The sequence below is a fragment of the Sus scrofa genome, chromosome 6, assembly GCF_000003025.6.
Source record: "Sus scrofa isolate TJ Tabasco breed Duroc chromosome 6, Sscrofa11.1, whole genome shotgun sequence".
In the NCBI taxonomy this organism is placed as follows: Eukaryota; Metazoa; Chordata; class Mammalia; order Artiodactyla; family Suidae; genus Sus; species Sus scrofa.
In genome coordinates, this window is record NC_010448.4 from 15,235,715 (window position 1) to 15,262,780 (window position 27,066).

Below are 27,066 nucleotides of genomic sequence, written 5' to 3' on the forward strand. Positions count from 1 at the left end.
TGTGCATATCTCTGTGTAGAAATGTATTTTAAGAACAGATATGTAGAAGTTGAATTGCTAGGTCAGAGAGTACTCATATTTTATTTATTTGGGTATTTAATTAAATGCAAAATGTTCCAAAAATTTGTACCAATTTACACTTTCTCCAGTGGTGGTATTTTTTCAGTCATTCAAGGATTTACGCAGTGGCTCCTTAACTACATACCTACCCCCCCAGCTACCCCCTATCTAACATGGAGGAGAATAAAGCTGTACAGGAGGTATTACAAGTGGTAGGGGTAGGTTGCAGATTTAAGTTAGGTGGTACAGATACCTTGCCAAAAAAGACAATCTCTGAGAAAAGCCTGAAGTATTGGAGTAATCTACACAACTATCTGAGGGAAAAGGACCAAGGTAGAGGGAACAGCAAGTAATTTTTTTTTTTTTCAGCAAGTAATTTATTAACTGAAGTGAAAAGAAAGAAGAGCAAGGAGGCCAGTATGGCAGGACTGGAGTGAGCAAGGAGGAAAGGAGAAGAGAGAAGAAATGGATGTACAAGAGTATTCATTTCCCCAGGCTCTTTCTATTACCAGGGAACATTCATCTTCAAAGTGTTGACCAATCTACCAGCAAATCTCACTTTGCAGTTGCATTCTGCCTGATTGTTAATGAGATGGAGAATTTTTTACATCTATGTTGGCCATTTTAGTTCTTATTCTACATTGTCTTTTCATAACTTTTTCTCACTCTCAATTGGATTTTTTCTTGATTGATTTTTAGAATCTGTTTATATATTCCGATTATTTATTAACCCATTTCCAATTACACATGTTAACAAATATGTTCTCCCAGCTTGCCTCAATTTTTATGAAACCCAACCTGCACATTTTATTTATGACTTCTTGATATTATTTTTAGTTTAAGAAGACATACCCCACCATAAAATATTTTCCTATACTCTCTTCTGATGGTATTATAAATTTGTTCATTGTTTAACTCTTTAATCCATTTGGGATTTACATCTGTGACTGTGACAGTTAAGCTATAATATTTTAAGTAATATATGCATATATATTATTTTTCCTTTTTCTGATTTGAAATACAAAATTTATTACACTAAAATTTCATATATATTAATCTGTTTCTGGCCTGTCTATTCTGTTCCATTTTTCTATTTATCTGTTAATACCACACTGTTTCAATTATTAAAGCTTTACAGTATATTTAGATATCTGATATGGATCACTTTTCCTCATGGTCTTTTGAAAAATATTCCTGAAGATTTGGAGTTCCCGTTGTGGCTTAGTGGTTGATGAATCTGACTGGGAACCATGAGTTTGCAGGTTCGATCCCTGGCCTTGCTCAGTGGGTTAAGGATCTGGCATTGCTGTAGGCTGTGGTGTAGGCTGCAGACGTGGCTTGGATCCCGGGTTGCTGTGGCTGTGGTGTATGCCAGTGGCTACAGCTCTAATTGGACCCCTCGCCTGGGAACCTCCATATGCTGTGGGAAGCGGCCCTAGAAAAGGCAAAAAGACCAAAAAAAAAAAAAAAGGAAAGAAAGAAAAATATTCCTGGAGATTCTATTTCAGATGAATCTCAGAATTAGCTTATCAAGGTCCACTTTACTGAGACTTCATTTAAATGTATAGATTAACATGAGGAGGAATAACATTGGTAAATTATTGAATGTTCTCATTTAGAGAATAGATCTTTCTGCTTGTTTAGATTTCCTCTCATAATTTTCTGTACATTTGTATAGTTTTGTTCCACATTGGTCTTGCATATTTCTTGTTATTGATTCTCAGGCCTTTTCTGGTTTGTGTTGCTGTTAATGAAGGGGTTGTATTAGATTTTAGTTTCTACTATCTTGATTTAATTTTATTACATAAATTGAGCAAAACTAACATTCAAAAAACCAAAACAAATCCTGCAGTAAATAGAGATATAAGTGTAACTTTACACTGATGGTAATCATTTAATAATCCATTGCTAGCAATTAGAGCATCTGAATTGATTCCCTCCTCAGAATAATCTCTGGGATATGACAAATCAAAGAGACTACCTTTAGCCTTTGCTTTGGGACATTTATTTACTCACGGAGGAGACAATTAGGCCAAGCCCTGGAGCTCATATATGTTCAATCATCCTGGAATCTGAGAACAAAGCAGTGGGACTGGGACTTCTGCTCCCTCTTTCTACATACACCCCTGCTGTTTTATTTTGACTTCCTTTTGTTTCAAGTTTTTATTCTCTACAACTAAATTTTTTAAAGTGTGCAATATTTTATGCTTATAGAAAAGCACATAAAATAATATGACCATAATTTAGTTGCTGAGTCATTTAATATGACCCACATTTAATAACTTTGTTTGCCATATTTGGCTCAGGACTCTCTTGCTTTTGCTCTTATTAATTTTAAGGAAATAAAATATCAGACATACAGCTAAAGGACCAACTTTTCTCCTTCTTCTTCTTTTTTTTTTTTTTTTTTTTTTTTTGGTCTTTTTGCTATTTCTTTGGGCCACTCCCGTGGCATATGGAGGTTCCCAGGCTAGGGGTCCAATTGGAGCTGTAGCCACTGGCCTACGCCAGAGCCACAGCAACGTGGGATCCGAGCCGCGTCTGCAACCCACACCACAGCTCACGGCAACGTCGGATTGTTAACCCACTGAGCAAGGGCAGGGACCGAACCCGCAACCTCATGGTTCCTAGTCGGATTCGTTAACCACTGCGCCACGACACGGGAACTCCTCAACTTTTTTCCTTCTGATTCACTCTGATATTGGTGTGTTTCACCCTTATGCACATTTAAAATATTTTTATAATTTTTATGTGCAGCTAAGAGTTATATTTATTATCATGTGTCTTCTTACTATTTACATAGTTGGTATCAAAACATGTGTTTTATGTTTGTAGCTTGATAATGTGGGCTTTTAAAATCCACCCTTGTTGAAAAGGACAGTTCCTTGAAGTTGCTCATGGTACTTTTATTTTTATATATCCATTGGTTAGATTTAACCAATCCAGTCACATGGCTATACCCAGTGGGCGAGGCAAACTGAGAAATGCGTTTTTTTAATGCCAGACAACCAAGAACCTGTCTAAAAATCAGGTTTATATTACTAAGGAAGATGAAGGGGACTGGTAGTAGAGTACAGCTAGCTATCTCTGCCAAACACTTTTAATTGTAATGTTTATTGCAGACTTCTGAAATATACCTTTATTTTATTTGATTAGTGGGTTGATTTTTAATCTTTTCTCAGCTTGCTAAAGGGTTTTTAAATTTTTCTTTTAATTAAGAATAGGTGTTAAACTGTTTGGCATCTTCTAATATGATTATGTAGTTTTTTACTTTAACCTGATAATGTAAAATATTCAAATAATAGGTTTCTTAATGATAAACTATCCTTGCATTCCAGACATGAATTTTAATTAATCAAAAACTTGAATCTTATTCTGTTAGAAATACATTATTTTCTTTTTTCTTTTTCTTTCTTTCTTTCTTTTTTTAGTGCCACACTTGCAGCATATGGAAGTTCCTACGCTGGGGTCAAATTGGAGCTGTAGCTGCCAGCCTATACCACAGCCACAGTAATGCCAGATCCCAGCTGTTTCTGCAACCTGTGCCATAGCTCACAGCAATTCCAGATCCTTAACCCACTGAGCAGGGCGAGGGATTAAACTTGCATCCTCATGGATACTAGTCAGGTTCATTACCACTGAGCCACAATGGGAATTCTAAAACATATTATTTTCTTTTAAAGCATGTAGATTTCTTTAGGATTTAAACATATGTTCATAGATTAAATTGGCATATTCGGTTATTATTCATTATTATTTATAGAATTTATAATCAATACCATGATAACCACATAGAGTTAGTGGTGAAGACTTCTATTTTTTTATATTATGGAAAAAAATTTATGTTTTTTGTCTTTTTGTATTTTCTAGGGCTGCACCCACGGCATATGGAGGTTCCCAGGCTAGGGGTCTAACTGGATCTGAGCCTCTTCTGAGACCTACATCACAGCTCACGGCAATGCCGGATTCTTAACCCACTGAGTGAGGGCAGGGATCAAACCTGCAACCTCATGGTTTGTAGTCGGATTGATTAGCCACTGAGCCATGATGGGAACTCCTGGAAAAAATTTTTAACCTAAGAATTATCTGCTTAAATTTTGAGATAATTTACTCATAATATCATTTGATCTCTTAATATCGTTTTTTTCCCTGAGGGATATATATTTGACTACTTTTAAAATTTCTTCTCTGACACTATTGTGTTTTGTTGAGCCAATTTTTGCTATATGCATTTTTCCAGAAAAATCAGCCTTTTAGTTTAGATTTCAAATTTGTTGGCATTAATTCACATCTACCTTTCTTTCACACTTGAAAATTTTTTTTCCATGCCTATATTAATCTTACCTATCTTCTGGAGTTCATGTGTCTCTTTTTGTTGTGGTTGCTCAGAATTGCCAGAGATTGCACAACTGTACTTTTAAAGAACCAGGAAATGGCTTTATTCAGTAGTCCTTTCAGGCTTTTTTGCTTACTTCATTAGTTTCTACTTCTCAAGTTTTTAATTTTCTCTATCCAAATTGTTTTTTTTTCTTTAAATTTATTGCATTTTGTGTTTAAGTCATTATTGGAGACACCGTTTATTGGCTATCTATTCCTAACCTCCTTTATCCCTTTCCTACTTCCACTTACAGAGGCTTAAATACCTAGATACCCAATTTTCCAGACAGCCTTGGAGCTTGGTATAGCCTTGACTTCCAGATGTAAGAGGAAGTTTCTGGGGGCATACTAGGAAAGATTTTTTTCCACTGCTCACTAAAACAGAGAAATATACACCAAACCTCTTTCTTTCCAACTAGTAGATAGAAAAAGAGCGCACAGAGATGGCACACCTGGTTTCTTAAAAGACTCACCCTAAGTGGTACACATCATACCACTGAAGAGAACGCACTCATTTAATTATACTTACTGGGAAGGAAGCAAGGAAATGTGACTACCTCTGTCACTTGCTATGACCCTATTATGATGGAAGAAGAGAACAGATCTGGAAGACAGATTAGCCATTACTTGCAAACTTTCCCAGGTACAATGACAGAGAACTTCAGAACATCAGTGACTCATGAAAGCACCAGCTTGGAAACTGTTCTATAATACTTAAGGGGCCTATATGAAAAAAACTGAGCTTTGAAAATATTCATCCAAATATTGGATAATCCCACCAGCACTGTTGACTAAAGTACCAAAACCTGAGCTTCAAAATGAGACTCAAGTAACCAATGACAGAAATTCTAAGCAGCCAACTTGCATCAATAATGCTATCTAGGAGTTCCCATCGTGGTGCAGTGGTTAACGAATCCGACTAGGAACCATGAGGTTGCGGGTTTGATCCCTGGCCTTGCTCAGTGGGTTAAGAATCCGGTGTTGTGTGAGCTGTGGTGTAGGTCGCAGACGTGGCTCAGATCTGGCATTGCTGTGGCTCTAGCATAGGCCAGCGGCTACAGCTCTGATTCGACCCTCAGCCTGGGAACCTCCATGTGCCGCAAGCGGGGCCCTAGAAAAGGTAAAAAGACCAAACAAAAACAAAAACAAAACAAAACAAAACAAAACAAAAAGAACCTGTGGGGACTATTATCTTTTTATTCAACTTGTCAACATCATTGTCTTCATTAAATATTTTGGAAAACCATCAGGTGCCTTAATATATGGAAATAAATAAATAAGTTCCTAAGGGATTTCCAAATTAAGAGAGAATAAGCATGGACATATTTACAAGAAAGTCTATGGCCTGTGATAACCACTATGCATTTAAGTATTTCCCACCTCTCTTTTTTATTATGGTTGGCCTGTGGGGAAGGGAGAGTGAAACAAAGTGGGTTGAGAGGAAGGAGTGGCTGGATTCAGCAGAATGAAAAAAATACAAAGAGATACAAAGGCAGCAGGAAGAGGGTAGAATGAAGATTGGGGCCAAGATAATATAGGAAAGAGGACTGTCATGCTTTGTTCTAGCTGAGAAAAGCCTTGTATAAAAGAGCCCTTCATTTCGTAGATGAGGAGATAGGCCCTGAGAGGTGCAGTGACATGCTCAACGTCAACTAGAGAAGATGTAGTAGTGCTAGGATTAGAACTTTCTCCTAATTCTCCTCTGATGTTCATTTTACTGTCCTTCATGGCTTATCCTAGTTGCTTTCAGGAAGCAACGGGTAATTTTCCATTTACATTTGCTTTATGACCCCTTATGCCCTACTCTAGCTTTACAAAAGAAATACATTAGCCATCCCCTGCAGATACACTCAGGGCCTCGGAGGTGCTGCCCTCTTGGTCTTCCTGAGAGAAGGCATCTCCACCTTTCTTTACCAAAACCCTCCTGGCAGAGTCCAGGCTTCCTTCTTTGCTTTAATAATGATTCACTGTAGGGCAAGCTTGAAACCTCGACTCTCTCGATGGCATTTTTGAAGGGAGAAACGTTCCTAGTCCCCAAAACCAAACTGAACTTTCAACAAAAAGCCAAATACTTGGGGACTATTTACAAATTTTTGGTGAATATGTAATTTTTTTTCTGTTCTGAAGATGAACGATACATGCCACTCAGATCTGAAACTATGACCTAATATGTATAGAATAAGCTATCTTGTGCACAACTCTCCAAAGTTTCTAGTGAAAATTGAACTCTCCATTGCTATAGCAATTGCACCCATGATTCTACCTCAAATTAAAGATAATGGAACAAAGTGTCTTAACATCTGGAAAACAGGTAGAGTACCTGAGAAAATAAAATGTTTAGTGGAAAAGGCACTGGTGACACTGTCTTAATGCTATAATTCTTTGCTGAAATGTAATTTTTTTTTCAGGTGACCCCTTTAAAAGAAAATAGGATACTTGGATACCAAGTTCAAGTCCACAAAGGAAATTCAAATTAGGTCTACACCAAATGTGACACTTTGAAATGTTTTCCCTGGGTATTTTGTCTGTCTGTCTGTCTGTCTCTCTCTCTCTCTTTTTTTTTTTTAATGTCTTTTTAGGTCTGCACCTGCTGCATTCAGAAGTTCCCAAGATAGGGCTTGAATCTGAACTGTAGCTGCCAGCCCACACCGTAGCCTCAGCAACGCAGGATCTGAGCTGCATCTGCAACCTCCACCACAGCTCAAGGCAATGCCAGATCCTTAACCCACTGAGCAAGGCCAGGGATCGAACCTGTGTCCTCATGGATACTAGTCAGTTTCATTATTGCTGAGCCATGATGGGAACTCCATCCTTGGGTATTTTCATCAGAATATTCTATGCTCAAAAACATTTCTGAGGAGTTCCCATTGTGATTCAGCAGGTTAAGAACCCAACTAGTCGCTATGAGTAGCCATGAGGTTCGATCCTTGGTCTTGCTCAGTGGGTTAAGGGTCCAGCATTGCTGCAAGCTGTGGTGTAAGTCACAGATGTGGCTTCAATCTGGTATTGCTGTGGCTGTGGCTGTGGCCTAGGATGACAGCTGCAGCTCTGATTCGACCCCTAGCCTGGGAACCTCCATATGCCGCGGGAGCGGCCCAAGAAAAAAAAAATAAAAATAAAAAAATTTTTTTAAACATATGTGCACAACACTGTGCTGTGGGGAATGTAAGAAAGTAAAACCACAGTAGAAGGTAGCATATGGTATAGGGACATGTGGGAGGCATAGGATGTAAATATTGTAGGAATTAAGAATTAAGAAATAGAACTGTATGGAACATGAAAGTCTTCATGTAAAAAGTGAAAATTAAGCCAAGCATTGAAAGATAGGTAGAATGTGCATATGTGGAGAAGGATAAGGAGCAGAGGTGATATCTGGTTGAATGTTCTAGGACATCAGCACTGGCATCTACTCTGTGACTGGTGAATCATTCTGTATCTGTTCAATTGGTTATTAGATATTCTGAAGGTCATCCCTAGTGGGCATTCGTGGACACAGCTGTGGAAGTGGGTATTGGGACATCGGGGAGCAGCTCATCTTGCCCAGGCCATCACAAAGTAACCAACTGATCAGAAAGAGAGGTTTATTTTAAATTGTTACTGTATTCAGCTAAGTCTTATATGTCCTGTGCACACATTTCTTCTGAGATTATACAACTAATCTCTCCGTCAGATTAACATCAATCTTAAACTTCATTATCATCTAGCCATCTGTATGAAACTGACAAACACACCCATTGGGTATAAATGATTATTATTATTTTTATCAGCACAAGAACTATACTGTCACTTATAACATTCCGATCCAGTTTCAATCCCTTTAGACACAAAATTTGTAAGAATATCATCAAGAAATAGCAGAGCTGGTTGGGCTTTTCTGGCAGGTATTTCTGCTGTTTCACCTTTTGAAGTAAGTAGCCTCAGGGACATGGAACCAATTTTCAGCAGTGATTTGCTACGATATTGAATACACATCTCAATACCCTCATAGATAGAAAAGGAGGGTCTGATTCATCAACACTTTCCTTTAGGTCAGCAAACACTCAAGGAACAATTAGACTGTTTATAAAGCCTTGGTACCTGGAATAGTGCAAAGTCAATTTAAAAAATATATTGAATATGTGAGCTTTTCCAAATTGTCATCAACTGTTATGACAAGCTATTAAAGAAGCTATTGTAAAAGACTGAAGGAGCAGCTGATTTCAAAACAGTAAATCAAGTCTTGGTCAAGAGCACTGATGAAAAGAGAACAGGATCCTTGCTGTGTTTATGAGTGTCTCAAGACAGCTTTAATACACATCAATCACAGGTAGGCAGTGTGCACTGGTTCGTGCCCTCGACTCTCAGTGTGACCTTTTGTGAGTCACCAGACAGCTTTCAGGCTCGGTTACTCAGCCGAAAACAAAGCCGAAGAGCAGAAACCTCAATGAAAAACAAGCACTGCATTGCTAATGAGATTTCCTGGGGAAATAAATTCCTCACCTCTACAACCCCCTCTCCGTGGCCCCCACTCTAGCCACCATGTCCCACACTTTCAATAGAAGTGGACAAAGTGAAGTGTTTAAGGTATGTAGCTGTGCTATGCTCACAGCTTCAGAAGCATTTACTGGGAAGAATCCACTGTGCTTACATAAAATAGGAAAGCAGAGAGAAAGAAATGTTCACATTTATTGCTTTAGAAACTAGAGCCACAACTTGGGGTTCAAAAATCTCTTAACTGGCTGTGGTTTGCTTAGAGAGTTGGGAGGGATGGCAAAAGAATTTCACCCTTTCAGTTTGTTCTAAACAGTTCATGGCTGTATAACCCATACTGTGAAAGATTTCTACCCCCTCTAAGCAAAATCATTCATTATTGTGAAAATTTCTGCCAAAGTTATAAGATTAGTTGTATGAACATGTAACAGTATGACTGTGGATGAAACAAAGTTTAGAACAGAATAGCCAGAACAGAAGCTTCTGAGGAGGGTAGTAAAGCATGCTGAGGGTGGGCCTGGGGTTTGGAAATACCATCAATGCTATCAGCCTCCACAGCTTCATGGTGCAGTGGGCAACCTGCTGAAGAAGCAGGCTTAGAAGGAAGACGTGGCAGAGAAGCTTTGGCTGCGTTTTTAAGATTTTTGGTCTTTTGGGGTTGTAGCACACATGTACACACATACACGCATATCCACAAACACACAAGTGTCTGTCTGGCACATGTGTCTCCTTTTTGAGGTTAGCCCTTTTAGAAAGGTTACACATGACTGAACACTACTGAATCAGTCAGTCTATTTAGTGGCTTGTAAGAAAAGCTGACGATATCACGGCTCCAAGGCAGGCTGCCACCTCAGAGCCTCGATCGTAACTAATGGGGGTTTAAAAGGGAGATCAGAAAATATCATACAGATAAAATACAGAGATGGGAGAAAAGACCATAACCTCAATCTGCAAAATGTAATAGCTTTGTCAAAATAAAAGCCAAAGCTAAACTCTCCCACTGCTGCACACCTCCCAGCTAGAGGGAACTGTTCAAGCAGAGAGGCATTTTCTATTAGCACAGACTCTGAATACAGCAGGGAGAAACTCAGCCGTAATATCTGCACAACGGCCCCTCCATGCAAACACTACTCCAGTAATGGGAAATTTTAATGATGTAAAGCAGCAAGGTCACACGGTATGTCCAGGCAGCCCTTGGAAAGACACCGCCTCGGCAGATATTACAGAGGAGAGCTGAGAATTGCTCTTGGTTCATTAGGCTTTGCCTGAGGGTTTTTTCCTTCCACTATTAACTACAAACAAGGTTGAGGTTCTTGTTACTCAGTTCCTTATATGCAATGCAAAGAAGTGAAGGGCAGGATTTGTAAATATGGAAAGGCAGACAACTTGGACGTGTTTTTACAATACTTGAAATATTCTCTCTGAATCACCTTAAATATGAAAATTGCAAAAGTCTTATCAATGTTGCAGTGTTTTTTTCCCTAGCAGATGAACTTTTTATCTACTCATGTATAGATAAAGGTACTATATGCACATAAATATACACACATGGGGTGGATTGATTCCCTCCCCCCATCTAATACCACCACATCTTCTTACAGTTTGCCTCCTTCTCCCGGCTTTATGACCCCATTGAGATCACTCTCACTGTTTTCTTCCTCGTTACATTTTGATATTTCAAAGCATGGCCTGGATCTCACTCCCATCTCCCCACTCCACATTATTAATGAATTGGAAAGCAGACATCATTAGTTTTCGGAGACCATTTCTTTTAAAATTTACAGACCCCTTCATCTGAATCCCCAGAGACAGTCTGCTGTTCTCATCTTAGAATCTTATTAGCATCATATCTTCTGTATCCTGCCATGCAAACTGCATGGCTATGCACTTTCTAGCACTTGACCCTTTTGCGGATGGAATTAATTTACTCTTTGAAGATGCAGCAGCATGCTGTTGTGCTTGTTAAAGAAAGAAAAGCTAAGCAAGGAGATGGCAAAGCAAGCAAAGAAAATTCCTGGTTTAAAAGCAAGCTCTTGTAAGGGAATTTAGGTGGAGACTGGGCAGGAGAAACTAATAGCTAGTATCTATTGATAGAAACAAGCAAATTAGCTGATTAGCAGGCATCACTCAGAATTTCAGCATCCAACTACTAACAAGTATTGGAACAAGCTCCCTGGTATAGAACAGATTACAGGAATTAGTTTATACTAGAACCTGTCATTCTTAGACATCTCATGGCCCAGGTCAGCAGTAGAAGACAAGCCAAGTAACTAATTCTGACTTGATCAGACACCTGACCTATCTCCCGAAATCTCTCAGACTTGTTTATTCAGTACTCACTGTGTGCCAGGTATGGTATTGTTTTATATGCAGGAGATATAATGGTGAGTAGTAGGATATCTCATCATTGGCAGAACTTACTTTCTACTGAGTAAAAAAATAGAAAGTAAAAAAAAAAACCAAAAAACCAAACCAAAAATATAACTTCAGGTAGCTGTAAGTGCTATGAAGGAAAATGAAGCCATTTAATAGAACAGAAAGTGTTAAGGGGAATTATTTGAAACAGGATGATTTATTACAGAGTTGACATTCAAGCTGGGACATTAATGATATCAAAGAGCAAGCTCTCTGAAGATCCTGGGGATGAGTGTTCCATTAGAATGTAAAGGCCTTGAGACCAGAACAAGTTGGAATATTAAAAAAAATTTAAATACAGCTGGAGTGGAGTGACAGAGAAGAAAGCAGTGGGACAAATAAGCAGTTGCCAGGAGTAGACTCTTAAAGGCCATGATAATGAGTCTGAATTTTATCCTATGATGGAAGCAATCAATGGCTATATATTTATGTTTTAAGATGAGCCCTGCTGTTTTGCAAAAAACAAAAACAAAACTCAATGGTAGATATAGGAGAGCAGAATTAAACAAACCAGGCAGAAGATTATCTCAGAAGTCTAAATGGGAATTTATTATGGTGTATTGAACTTAAGGTGGTAGTAGTGGAGGTGATGAGAGGTGTGTGAGATTCAGGATATACTCTGAAGACAGAGCTCTAGAACTTGTTGAGGAATTGGATGAGGAAGTGAATGGTGATATCTTTAATTGAGTGCCAGAAGACTAAAGGAGGAACAGAATGAAGATAAAAAGCTTCATTCTGGCCAGGTTAAATCTGAGATGACTATTAGATATCCAAGAGTAGACAGTGTGGAGCTCATAGCAGAGGTCTGGAATTAGGAGAAACAATTTGTAACTACAAATTTATAAAATATCCTTTCAAGCCATGTAATTGGATGAGATCATCACAGGAATGAGTTTAGACAGAGAAAAGGCCCAAAGATGGCTTTGGGACATTCCAAAACACAGGTGAGGAAGAGGAAAAGGAGACATCAAAGGAGACTGCAAAGGAGTAACCAGGGTTACTGGTTAGAGAATAACCCAGAAATGCCACCGGAAACAACCAAAAAAAGACATTTGATAAAGGAGGGAGTAATCAACCATATAAAATGCTACCTGGAGTTTGAGTGAAATGAGAACTGAGAATTGGTTATTTGATGTGACAAAATGGAAGTCAATGGTCACCTTGACAAGAATTTCGTTGGCATGATAAGGACAAAAACTTGATTGAAATGAGTTATGGATAAAATTGGGGATGGTGGTGAAAAAAAAATGAGTAAGAAATATAGACCATTTTACTTAGTGCCAAAAAAACCCCTGAAATATATCATTCACATTTCTGTATTGATTAAATGTTAAATATTTTGGACATACTGCATTAAAGAAAATGTTAGTAAAATTAATGTCACATTTAAAAAACTTAAATGTGTCTACTTAAACTACATACATAGCTCAAGTTATTATTCCCATTGGGTGGTGCTGCCTTAGAAGCTTGCATTTCTGGTGGTAGCCTGAACAGGCATGTTAGGCATGCTGGGATTAGATCTGATAGCTTCTTAGGGGAAGGTGAGACATCAGTTCCAGTTATGGCTATACTTTTGGGACTGGTCTTTTCTATTCCTGCTACCTAGAGTGCAGGCCTTGGACAAATAGCATTGGCACCACCTGGGCACTTGTCAGAAATGCAAAATCTCAGGGTCTGCCTCATAACTACTAAAACAGAATCTGCAATTTAATAAGATTCCTGAGTAAGTCTTATATAAAAGTTTGAGAAGCAATGCTTGAGATGTTTTCTAGTGGTGAGGATAAGTAGAGGGTAGGGAAGGAAGAGGGTATTGGCAACACCTTGCTGGGTGAGTAAAAGTCTTATCAGTGGGTGATTTCCAGGATGGAAAAGAAGCAGTTAGGGAGTTCACTTATGGAATAGTAGGTTAAGGAATGGGTATTGTCAGTGCAGTGGCTTGTGGTCATTGGTGTGGGCTGGATCCCACATACTGCGGGGATGGCCAAAAAAAAGAAGTCTCTGGAAATGAAATGTCTAATGTGGTAGCTAACAGCTATAGTTGAATTGTGGCTGCTCTGTATTGAGATGTACTGCAAGCATAAGAATACACACCAGTTTCTGAAGACTCAGTGTAAAAAAAAAAAAGAGTGTAAAGTATCTCATTAATAAATTTCTAAAGTTTGTAACATGTTGAAATTAAAACATTCTTATATATAACATTTCGTATATCTTAAAAATACATAGTTAAAATTAATTTCACTTTAAAAATGTAATTATTAGAAAATTTAGTGTTCATATATGGCTCACATTACATTTCTATTGGAGAGCACTGCTTCAGACTATGCTAAAAGAGTAAAGTCTCTAGGACATACAGACACTGCAGGCCAGGGCTGACCAACTATGATCCACAAGCCAGATCTGGCTACCATTTGTTTTTGTAAATAAAAATTTATTGGAATACAGCCATATTTGTTTTTTTACACTGTCCATGGCTACTTTCATTCTGAAATGACAGAATTGAATGGTTGTGGCAAAGAATGTATGGCTCATAAAGCCTAAAACTTATCCTGTGGCTCTTTTTGAAAAAGGTTTGCCAAACCCTGATGTAGAGGGAAGACATAGAGGACTTACTGTTTTCTATTTCAGGATAACCTGGGGTTCATATTCAGACCAGAGAAAGTGTTTCTTTACAAAAAGTTGACCATATCTAAAAAAATGTTCTCATAATAGTAGTTGAAAATCAGGATTAGAATCCTTTACCTTTATATGGGTATATTTAATTGCACTATTCTTTTACATTATTGAAATCATGATTCTGTTCTTATTAATTTTTTTTTTTTTTTTGGTCTTTTTAGGGCTGCACCAACAGCATATGGAAGTCCCAGGGTAGAGGTCAAATCAGAGCTGCAGCTGCTGGCCAAAGTCATAGCCATGGCAACACCAGATCTAAGCCAGGTCTGTGACCTACACCAGAGCTCAGGCAATGTCAAACCCTTAACCCACTGAGCGAGGTCAGGGATCAGATCTGCGTCCTCACGGATACTAGCGGAGTTCATTACTGCTGAGCCACAATGGGAACACCTAAAGTATTTTTAATAGGGAATACTCTTCAGAATGTATGAGGCTTTATTTACTAGCTTGGATTCTAACTGTATCCAAATGCTATGAAGCTTTTAATCACTTCAATTGGTTTATCTTCCTTTTATTTTACTATTGCCCATTGCATAATCACTTAGTAAGATGGTACCAAATGCTAGAAGTGCACAGTGACTTTGAGTATGAGACGTTACACAGATTCAAATTAATCCTTTGAGAGGTTATGATGTACCCCTTCATGATATGAAAAGGAACAAGCTTATTAAGATTACAGCTTATCATTCTTATTCTCCCTCCTCCATTCCTGTCACACCATCCTAGTTTAGAGCTTTTAGTAAGTTCTGTGTCTTATGCCAACATTCTTCCCAGCTGACTTTCCCTTTATTAAATTTATTTTCCTCTCTAATCTGTTCTTGCCATTTCTAGACTAATATTTTTAAAATGCTACTTTATATCTCTAAACTCCTCGAAAATTCGTGAGGCCTGCTGAAGTTAAAAAAAAATCCTCTGTTAGATTCATAAACTGGTCCTAGATGATCCTGTAATGTGATTTTCCATTAACAATTTCCATTCTAGAGCAATTCCATATTGCTTCAGTACATACCCTGATTTCTCAGATTGGTTCACTCTTCTACATTCATTCATAACGGATTTGATTAAGGTTATTATTTCTGGTCCACACTATAAAGATCACCTTATAATAAGTTTCACTGTCCCCATTCACTTACAACTTTAATCCAGGGGCTGTATAACTTCTAGGGAATTTTCCTAAATCACAAACATTATTATGTTTTTCCCCATGGCAACAAGAAAAAAACTGGATGAAATTAAAATTATGCAAATATAAGAGACTATTAAATAGTGGTGGATGTGAAACTGAGCAGGGCCCTGTAGGGTTCCTGGGCACAAAACTTTTGTGTCCCCCACTTTTTATTTTTAGGGAATAAGCTTCAGCCTTCAAGAACTTCCCTGAGTTCCAAAGGGTAGGTTCAAACAGTTGTTAATCAGGAAAGGGAGTGGATGCCTAGATAAAGGAGGAGCAGTCAAGAAAAAATAGTGCATCCTTGGGACAGGGTCCTGGTTCTCCCTCAAGGGATGCACATAATAATATCTTTGAGCTCTTTTGCAGAACTAAAACCCCAATAGATGAAAGATGTTAACTTCTTGATGAAGCATTTGTCATTCCAGAAAGGAGGACCACCAGAACCAGTCCTAGGGCCACTATACATCAGCTTTGAAAAATGCAAGCTTGTATCTACCCTGAAGCTTATGTGTGGCCCTATTTTCCACTCCCAAACTATAAGACCATATGCTATTCTCTTAAAGAAGGACACAATCTTTAAGGCATTAGCCTGCTGTGGCCTCCTTTGACTGGTAAAGCAGTAAAAGCTATCTTACTCCCCTTCACCCAAAACTCTGTCTCTGTGTTTCTATTTGGCACCCATGGACAGAGGCTGTATTTTGCCAACAGATACAAGGTAGTCTTGAATTCATCCCAAAGGTAAGCAACAAAAATAAAAAAGAAAGAAAGGAAGGAGAGAGGGAAATAAGGAAGGAAAAAAATAAACCCTTCAAAGGTAAGCAACTCCCCGAAAAAGTCTATGAGAAATGGAGAGACTTTGTGGGGTAAAGAGGAAACCAATCAAGTTACCAGCAATACTGAGGGCTAAAAGAGGCATATTGGAGTCTGGAGGAATCCCATTCACACTACTAGTTTACTTGGCATGATAATTCTTCCTTCATCCCAAATTTTGCTGAGAGAGCATCAGTGAGAGCAGGGCTTAAAAAAATTAAGAATTTGAATCATCTTTTATATTCCTGAGATGCCTGGAAGACTTTAGTGTAGCTAAATACAAAGAAGAAAGGAAATTAGCTGCAACTGCAGGCCAAACCCCTCTAAACTCAATACTGATAAGACAAAAGAGATTAGTTTCTCAGTAGAGGAAGCCCAGGGGAATTGAGCACTGGGCTATCCAACTTATAATCAAGATTAATGGGATTAATCTTTATTAAAGTTGTATCTTAGTCACAGATTAACTTGACCTCTTGTGAAGTTAGAATTATCACTTCTCACCTTAGATACCAGACAAAGAAAGAGTTCACACACTTGGGGAAAAAAAAACAAATGAAACAAAAGAAAATATACTGAAGTCTTTATTTTTCTTCTATGCACAATGTCTGGCATATAAAAAAAATCATGAAACGTAAAGAAGCAAGAAAATATGATGCACAACCAAGAGAAAAAAAAACAAGAAGAAGAAGATCCACAGATGCTCAGATAGTGTAATCAGCAGGTCAGGACTTTAAAACAAATATAAATACATTCAAACATATAGAGAACAAGATGGGCAGAACTGGGGAACAGAAAGGTAATTTTGACAGAGAAAGTGAAACTTTAAAAAAGAAACAAATGCAAGAGAAGGGATGGGGAATGTGGAGACAAGTCAAGAAAAATGATCCAGAGTAAAAAAGAAAATAAGATTAAAAAAAAAAAAGACCCTGAAAAGAGTATCATGATTCATGGAACGATGGCAAGCAGTCTAATACATATGTAATTGAAGTCTCAGAAGGGAAACAATGATAAGAATTATGGCTGATTTTTCATGAGAAACAATGGAAACAAGGAAAAATGAAATTACATTTTTAAAGTGCTGAAAAAAGAATTCTACAGCCAGAGAAAATATCCTTCAAAATGGAGTCAAAATAAAGATATTTTCAGATTAAAACAAAGCAACCAACCAACCAAACCAGAGGTAATCTGTCAACAGCAAATCTACTCTATAAGAAATTCTAAAGAAACTTCAGGTTGAAAGAAAAGGATACTAAATAAAAACTTTACAGGAAGGAATGAAGAGCATTGGAAATAGTTTTTTTTAAAAAGTAGATAAAGAGGAGTTCCCATGGTGGTGCAGTGGTTAACAAATCCTACTGGGAACCATGACGTTGCAGGTTCGATCCCTGGCCATGCTCAGTGGGTTGGGGATCTGGCATTGCCGTGAGCTGTGGTGTGGGTCGTGGATGTGGCTCTGATCCCGCATTGCTGTGGCTGTGGCATAGGCCGGCAGCTACAGCTGTGATTTGACCCCTAGCTTGGGAACCACCTTGTGCCTTGGGAGCAGCTCAAGAAAAGGCAAAAAGACAAAAAAAAAAAAAAAAAAAAGTAGATAAACAAAATAGATTTATAATTCCTTTATCAAGCAATTTTTTTTAAAAAGAAAATGGACACACCTGCAGCATATGCCCAGGGATTGACCCGAGCCACAGCTGCACAACACAGGATCCTTTAACCCATTGTGCTGGGCCAGGGATCGAACCTGCAACTCCATAGTGACCTGAGCCACTGCAGTCAAATCCTTCCTTCCTTCCTTTTTTATTTTTTAGGGCCATACCTGCAGCATATACAAGTGCCCAGGCTAGAGGTCAAATTGGAGCTCCAGCTGCCAGCCTATGCCACAACCACAGCAATGCAGGATCCAAGCCACATCTACACACAGCTCACAGAGATGCCAGATCCTTAACCAGGGATTGAACCCACAACTCCACAGTGACATGAGCCACTGCAGTCAAATTCTTAACCCACTACACCACAATGGGTACTCCAACAGACAATTCTTGGAAGAAAAATAACAATATTTCAGTGTAGAGTTTATAAATTATGTAATAGTAAAACATATAATAAAAATAGCATAAAGTATGGAAGAGTGCAAATGGAATTATAATGGTGGTTCTTAGTTTATATCTGAATATAATAATTCAAGATAGACTATGATAAGTTAAGATTGCATATTGTCGTCCATAATGTAACCATTAAGGGAAAAAAAAGAAGTGATACAGATTAAAGGTAATAGAAAAGACAAAACAGTATATCTAAATATATATAATCCAAAAGAATTTAGGAAAGGAGGATCAAGGAAAGAAAGAGCAGATGGACCAAACAGAAAACAAATAGCAAGATGGGAAACATAAACTCAATCATATCAATATTCACATTAAATATAAATAGGATAAATATTTCAATTAAAAGGCAGAGATGTTAGACTATATGGATTAAGTAATATTCTAGGATGTAAGATCAATATAAAAATATTAATTATACATTTAAGTACAAGCAAAAGATAATCAGAATTTGAAATTTAAACACTATCTGCAAGAGAACTGAAAATATGAAATACACAGGAATAAATCTGACAAAAGATGTACAAGACCTGTGCAATGAAAACTATAAAACATTGCTGAGAATTTAAAGTAGGTCTAAATAAATGAGAGTTACAGCATGTTCATGGGTCTGAAGACTCAATATCATTAAGATGTAAATTTATCAATAGAATGAATGCAATCTCACTCAAAAACCCTTAAGCCCCCCGTCACTTTTGGTAGAAATTGATGACTCTTTATTACAGAAATGCAAAGGATCTAGAATACCTAAAATAACTTTGAAAAGAACAAATCTGGGAAACTAAAACTGGACTTTAAGACATATAATAGAGCTACATAGTAATCAAGATATGGTATTCTTGTCAATAAAAACAAATATATAAATGGATTATTAAATATCTGGAAGCGACAGACAGATATAATAGAAATATAATAAATATACTAGACACCACACATTAATAGACAACTGATTATATCAACAAAGTTGTAAATACAATCTGATAGAGAAATACAGTTTTCTTTGACAACTGATACTAAAACTGAATATGCACATGTAAACTTTCACTCATACCTTGCACAATCTACAAGAAGTACCTCAAAATGTATTCTATACCTAAATGTAAATTCAAAAATCTAAAATTTCTATAAATAATTTGAGAAGAAAAAAAAATCTTTGTATTGTTGGGCTAGGCATAGATTTCTTAATATGATATAAGAAATCATGACCTTTAAAAGAAAATTGATAAAATGGGATTTCAACAAAATAACTGCTTTTTTGAGACTTTTTTAGGAAAAGAAAATCCACAGACTGGGAGGAAAAAAAGAAAATTATACATTAGATAAATTTTTTTTTGGAGTTCCCATTGTGGCACAGTGGTTAACGAATCTGACTAGGATCCATGAGGTTGTAGGTTCAATCCCTGGCCTTGCTCAGTGGGTTAAGGGTCTGGTGTTGCTGTGAGTTGCAGTGTAGGTTGCAGACATGGCCTGGATCCTGTGTTGCTGTGGCTGTGGTATAGGCCTGCGGCTACAGCTCTGATTAGACCCCTAGCCTGGGAACCTCCATATGCTGTGGGAGCGGCCCTAGGAAAAGCAGAAAGACAAAAAAAAATTTTTTTTCTAGAATATATAATACTCAAAAGTTTAATAATAAATGGAAAGCAAAAATTTGAATGTTCATAATATTTGAAAAGACATTTCATTAAGGAAGATATATGAAAAGATGCTCAGCATTATTGGTCATTAGGGAAATGGAGATTACAACCAAAATCAAATGCCACTTCATTACAGCTAGGACAGCTATTGTAAATAAGATTATCTTTAATAAATAAGACAGATAATTACAAATGTTGGCAAGGATGTAGAGAAATGGGAACCCTCCTAAAATATTTCTGGGAAAGTAAATTACTGCAGTCATTTTGAAAAACAGTTTGACTTTTTTAACAGATTAAATGTAAAACTATCACACAATTTATCAATTAGACTCCTAGGTTTCTATCCAAGAGAATAAAAAGTATGTCCACACAAGACTGGAATATGGTTATTCATATCAGCATCATTAATAGCTGACCCAAACTGAAAATAATCTAAATTTCCATCATGTGAATGAATGGACAAAATGTGGCATGTCTGTACAAGTGAAAACTATCAATAAAAGGAACAGACTATTGATACATGCTATGACATGGATGAACCTCAAAAATGTTATGCTTAGTGAAAAAAGCAAAAAACAAGACAACACATATTGTATAATTCTATTTATATAAGTGTTAAGAAAGTCAAATTTGTAAATCCCTGGAAACAGAGATTAACAGTAAATGGGGGATGAGGGATTTGAAGGATGAAAATGTTCTAAAACTGATTTATAGTGATCACTGCACTACTCAAAGTTATCAAAAATAATTGAATTGTATCTTTGAATGGGTGAATTTTATGGCATATAAAATATATCTCAGTGAATTCGTTTTTTAAAAAAGAACAATGAAATACCATTGTATGTCTATTAGAAATCTAAAATTAAAAAGACTGGAGAGGGAGGGAGAGGGAGGGAGTGGGAGGGATCGGGAGGGAGCTTGGGGTTATCAGATACAACTTAGAATAGATTTACAAGGAGATCCTGCTGAGTAGCATTGAGAACTACGTCTAGATACTCATATTGCGACAGAACAAAGGGTGGGGAAAAAATGTATACATGTAAGAGTAACTTGATCCTCATGCTGTACAGCGGGAATAAAAAAAAAAAAAAAGAAAAGACTGACCATACCAAGTTTTCATGATATGTTGAGAAACTGGAGTAATCACACACTGCTCGTGGAAATGCAGAAGGTAAAAATTTTGGAAGAGTCTGGATGTTTCTTCAAAAGTGAAACATACACCCACCATATGATTCAGCAAAATAAATGAAAGTATATTTCATTTCATTTCATTTCATTCCATGGGCAAACTGGTATTTACCTAAAAGAAATGAAAGCATATATCCATATAATAAATTGTATACAAACATTCAGAGCAGCTTTATTTGTAATAGCCCAAATTTGAAATAACTCAAATGTCCACCATTAAGTGAATGGATAAAGTGTAGTATATGGTATGGAATACTACTTGGCAATAAAAAGTAACACACTATTAATATATGGAAGAACATCAATGGATCTCACAATAATTATGGTGAGTGAAAGAAGCCATACAAAAAAAAATACATAGTATATGACTCAATTTATAAAAAATTCTAGAAAGTCAAAATTAACCTATAATTATAGAAAGAAATCCAGTAATTGCCTAAGGATAAAAAGGGGTAGAAGGAGGGGACTATAAAGGGGCACAAATAAACTTCTGGGGTGATGGATATGTTTACTACCTTGATTGTAGTAGTGGTGACACGGGTGTATACGTATGTGAAAACTAATCATATTGTACACTACATGTGAGTAATGTACTTCTAGCAATAATACTTTTGAAACTATTAAAAAATAAAAACAAAACAGGACGGCATAAAAGTTGATCAAATCTCCCACTGAATAAAACTAGGGAAAAAACAACAAAATCAAGCAAAATAAAAACACAAGAAAGGAAATCACAAAGACAAAAGTAGAAATTCATGAGGAATGTAAATTTCTGCATTCAAATTCCATTTGTGACTTTAGAGTAATTTTATAGTAATACTACCCTTTCTGATAATATTATAAGCCTTTCAGAGGAACTCGAAAGGTGGAAATTAGACATTTCACCTTTTTTAAAATTGTGGAAACAGCAGAACATCTGAGAAAGAGAAAAGCTAAATAAAAATGCAAAATACAGTTATGTTGTGAGGTGACGTCTCCTTAGATGACTGATATGCTAGAAACTTTAAATTGTAGAGATCCCCTCTAAGATTTTTCCAGCCTTATAAAACTTAAAACATGAAAATTACCAATCATTGCATGTATTTTATTGGAAATTCAGTATACTTTAATAAAATTTCCCATATACAGTAATATACTGATTGGTGAGCAAATTTCATCTTCCAAAATGAGGGTTCCTTCCCCCCCCCTCCTTTGGCTGTATCTGTGGTACAAAATGAAGATTCTTGAATTCTGAAAAAAATTGTGTTGTCCGCTTAGCACTAGAACACTTTTGTGTAATTCACATTGAGATTTGCAGTTGGACTCATTCCTAGGGGATTAATCAGCTTTGGAACAGCCAGTGCTGATGCCAGAAACAGACTGGCAGAAAGCTGATGAGGCAGCACAATGAATGATCTACCATAAAGGCCATGGGCAAGAGGTGGCCATTAGTCTAGAGCTCAGTAATGCACTCTTCAAGTACATTACTCACCAATCCATCAGGCAAACCTGCTACAGGACCAAGAGATTCCAGCACTCTTAAATCTGTAATGCAACGGCTGCCAGCCTGCTCTACATGCCCTAGGTTACAAGGGCACAGTAGTGTGAGAGGAAGGCAATTCATTTGGTGTCATAGCCAGTATTTTTTCTATTCTTTCTTCTTTGTGTACTTAAGAAATGTGCCTTCCATTATCCACAGATTAATAGTGGAGAGAATGCTCTGGTATCTCTGTTAGCATTAACTACCGACAGATACTTTTCCAGTGCCTAATCGGCAGAATTTTCATTAGCTAAAATGAGAAAAAAACTTATATAGAAAAATGCTATATTTCATTAAAAAATGCAGCTACAAAAAAATACAGCTACATAAATTTTCTACTAAAAGACTATCAAAACGAATCCCACTTAGTAAATAAAGCCACAGAAACATAAATACGCTAAAAATTAGCTGTAAATCAAGAGTGGCATTTAAAAAAATTCAGGCAGCATTCACCATATTTAAAGTCACTCTTTGCATATACTGTAGCTACAATTGCAAGTGAGGATTCAGGCAAAGAATGTGTTTACTAATGATAAAATTTCCCTATTTGTAATTAACAAAGATATGTGATTAAACAAAGTACAGTTACAAAGAGAGAGCTCATAGGCTTAACCTAATTATGGTGTCCTTATTATTTACCCTGATATTACAACTTTCTATTTTAGTGTTCCAATATTCTTTTCTTTTATGGCAATAGTAGATGTGATTTAATTTTTGAATGTTCTTTTTTGGTAATATGAAAGGTTGGCAAATCTGTGTTCCCACTCTTTAGAGTAACTTGTAAGATCTAAAGGTGTGAAAAACTCTGGGCCAAGAGAATTCAGTGAGTGTAACAGGGAAGAGAAAGGCATTGCCTCAGGAACAGTTACGTTCCGATGACCACCTGAGAACAGAAGTCTCTGTGGCTTCACTATGGTGATAACCTGACGAGGAAGGAGGGGTTCGATCCCTGGCTTGGGAACTTCCACATGCTACAGGCGCAGCCAAAAAGAATGAAAGATAAATTTGCCTCAATCATAATAAAGAATATTCACTTAGCACATACTCAGTAGAAAGAACTGTTCTATGTTTTGCACATATAGTAACTCATTTAATTCTCACAACAGCCCTTTGAGATCATTGTACCTTTAGAGTAATGAGAAAGTAGAGAGATTTAAATAGTTTACAAAACCACATGAGTCTGGATTTGAATCCAGACAGTCTTGCTTCAGAAATCCTGTTTGTTTGTTTCTTTTTCTTTTTATGGCTGCACATGCAGCATGTGGAAGTTCCCAGATTAGGGGATGGATCAGTGTAGGGGAGGCAGGCCTACACCACAGCCACGGCAACACTGGATCAAAAAAGTACCTGCAACCTACACTGCAGCTTGTAGCAACGCAAGATCCTCAATCCACTGAGTGAGGCCAGGGATCAAAGCCGCATCCTCACACAGTATATTGGATTCTTAACCTGCTGAGCCACAACATGAACTCTTAGAGGTGCATTCTTACACTGGCTCTGGTATCCTTTTCAAAGGTCTCACATCTAAAGTGTTATATTCAGTAGATCTGGAGTGGGGCTCAGGCATCTTTGTTTTTTTAAAACCTCTGCAGGCAGTTCTGATGCACGGCCAGGGTTAAGAACCACAGGTCTAGTTTAGTTATCCATCCTGTCCTTCCTATAGCATGGCTCCTCAGGACTGGGCTTACACACTTGTTTTATACCACAGGAAATACCTTGTGTGCAAAATGGTGTGCACATTGTTATGCGCAACATGTTTTCAAACCTTGTCCTAAATGGGGCAGAAAGATATGGGAACACTGCTCTCTTCTATTCTGGTCATATCCCACTCAGAATACAGGGTTCAATTCTGGGTATCACTGGTAGACAAAAATAGTAAAACAAACAAACAAACAAACAAACAAATGAAAACCCTACAATTATGAAGGAATGAAAACCATGTAAAATAATAACTGGTTGAAGAATCCAGGGAGACATATGGATGGCCAGTAAGTACACGAAAAGATGTTCAACATCAGTAATTATTAGAGAAATGCAAATCGAAACTAAATAAGGTACCACCTCTCACTGGTCAGAATGGCTATCATTAATAAGTATACAAATAACAAATGCTGGAGAGTGTGGAGAAAAGGGAACCTTCTTACACTGCTGGTGGGAATGCAAACTGTTACAACCATTATGGAAAAGACTATGGAAGTTCATCAGAAAACTAAATATAGAACTACCATATGATCTAGCAATCCCACTCCTGGGCATATATCCAGACAAAACTTTCATTCAAAAAGACATGACGTGAGGTTGTGGGTTCAATCCCTGGCCTTGCTCAGTGGGTTAAGCATCCGGAATTGTAGAGAGCTGTGGTATAGGTTGCAGACATAGCTCGGATCCAGTACTGTGGGGTAGGCAGACAGCTGTAACTCTGGACCCCTAGCCTGGGAACCTCCATGTGCCATGGCTGCAGCCCTAAAAAGCAAAAAACAAACAAACAAAAACCCAAAAAAGATACATGGTACTTCCCTTTGTGGCTCAGCAGTTAATGAACCCAACTAGGATTCATGAGGTTGCGGGTTCGATCCCTGGCCTTGCTCAGTGGGTTAAGGATCCAGTATAGCTGTGAGCTGTGGTGTTGGTTGCAGACCTGGCTCGGATCTGGCTTTGCTGTAGCTGTGGTGTAGGCTGGCAGTTGTAGCTCCAGTTTAACCCTTACCTGGGGAACTTCCGTATGCCATGGCCCTAAACAAGAACAAACAAACAAAAAAGATACATGCACTCCTATGCTCACTGTAGCACTATTCGCAATAGCCAAGACATGGAAACAACCTAAATGGCTATCTACAAATGAGTGGATTAAGAAGATGTGGTACAATACAAAATGGAATAATACTCAGCCATAAAAAGAATGAAATAATGCCGTTCATAGCAACATGGATGCAACTAGAGATTCTCATACTAAATAAGTCAGAAAGAGAAAGAAAATACCATATACTACTTGTATGTGAAATCCAAAATATGGCACAAATGAGCCCATCTACAAAACCAAAATAGACTCACAGACATAGAGAACAGATTTGTGGTTGCCAAGGGGGATGGGGGAGGGAGAGGGATGGACTGGGAGTTTGGGGTTAGTAGAAGCAAACTATTACATTTAGGGATAAGTAAAGAGGTCCTGCTGTTTCGTTCAGGTAACTATATCCAATCTCTTGGGATAGACCATGATGGAAGAAAATATGAGAAAAATTATATATATAATGACTGGGTCACTTTGGTATACAGCAGAAACAGGCATAACATTGTAAATCAATTATACTTTAAAAAAAAAGATATTTTGTCTCTAAAGACATGAATTGAGGGCAGATACGAGGGCCATATTCAAATGTCTGAAGAGCTGTCATCTAGGAGAGGAATAAGACTTCAACTGAAACCTCTAAGCATATAATTAGGCTCTATGGATGGAAGTTAAAGGAAGACAGACTGCAGTGTCTAATAAAGAAATAATCTTCTAAGGATTAGAGGTACTCAAAGATCGAACTGGTCACTATAGACAGTTGTTAGTTCCTTGTCACAAACTGAAGTGGTATTTGGTGGCATCGCTATTGAGAAGGTTCAAGCATTGAATACGGTTCATTAGAACCACATTTTGGGGTTCACTATAACCCCAAAGTCTTTTTCTGTATGTATCCTTGGCATAGGCTCAGCTGAAATGCAGCTGCTGGGAAAAGTACAGTTTTAGCAGTTGTTTAATGCCAGCATCTGTTCTAATTGGTTGATGTCCATGAAGCAGGTGTTAATATTTAATACTTTAAAATACTGCCCTTGGGGTATGGACATTCATTTAATTCAACAATCATATTTTGAGCATATTCCCAGGGACTAAATTAAAGAAACCAAAGTAAATAATAAGTCCTACCCCTAATTTAGTGGTGTATACATATACACAATAAATTTAGGTTGAACCATATGGCTTTGCTGACATTCAACCATTCATGACCTATAAAAATACTGATTTAATATGGTACAGCATCACAAAATTAATACGTATTGTTAAAAACCATGTAAAAATGCTATGAAAGCATAGATGAGTGAATCGATTCTGAGCAGGCCTATGGGGAGGATGGAATTCATAGAATTTATTTTAAAATGGAGATTATACTGAGTTGCATTAAAAAGATAAGCAAGAAAATTTTCACATAAATAGGAAAGAGCCTTCTAAGGAGTAGAAGAGAACAAGAACGGAGATAGAGAAATGGGAAGCATTTATGATATAGGTTTAAAAGGTTGATGTTTCCCCATAGTACTTAAAAATCTATAAGACTTGCATTCCCTGTTTTTTTAACCTATTCTTTTTTATTCTTTATATGTTGAGTGGATTTTGGATATTTGTCAACTCCCCAAATACTAGGAAGGCTATAGTAATTATCAGTGTAGCAGTACTTTCCACCATGACTATTCATTTTATGATGATGAGATACAAGAATGCATATGATTGTGTCGAGGAGCTTAAGAGGTAGTAGCTAAGGTTATGAGTATTACAGACAGATTGGCTATGGTTTCCAATATCAGCCCCATTGCTTACTAATAGAGGACCATGGATAAGTTATTTAGCCTCTCTGTGCCTCATTTTCTTCATCCATAGGACACATACAATAATACTAT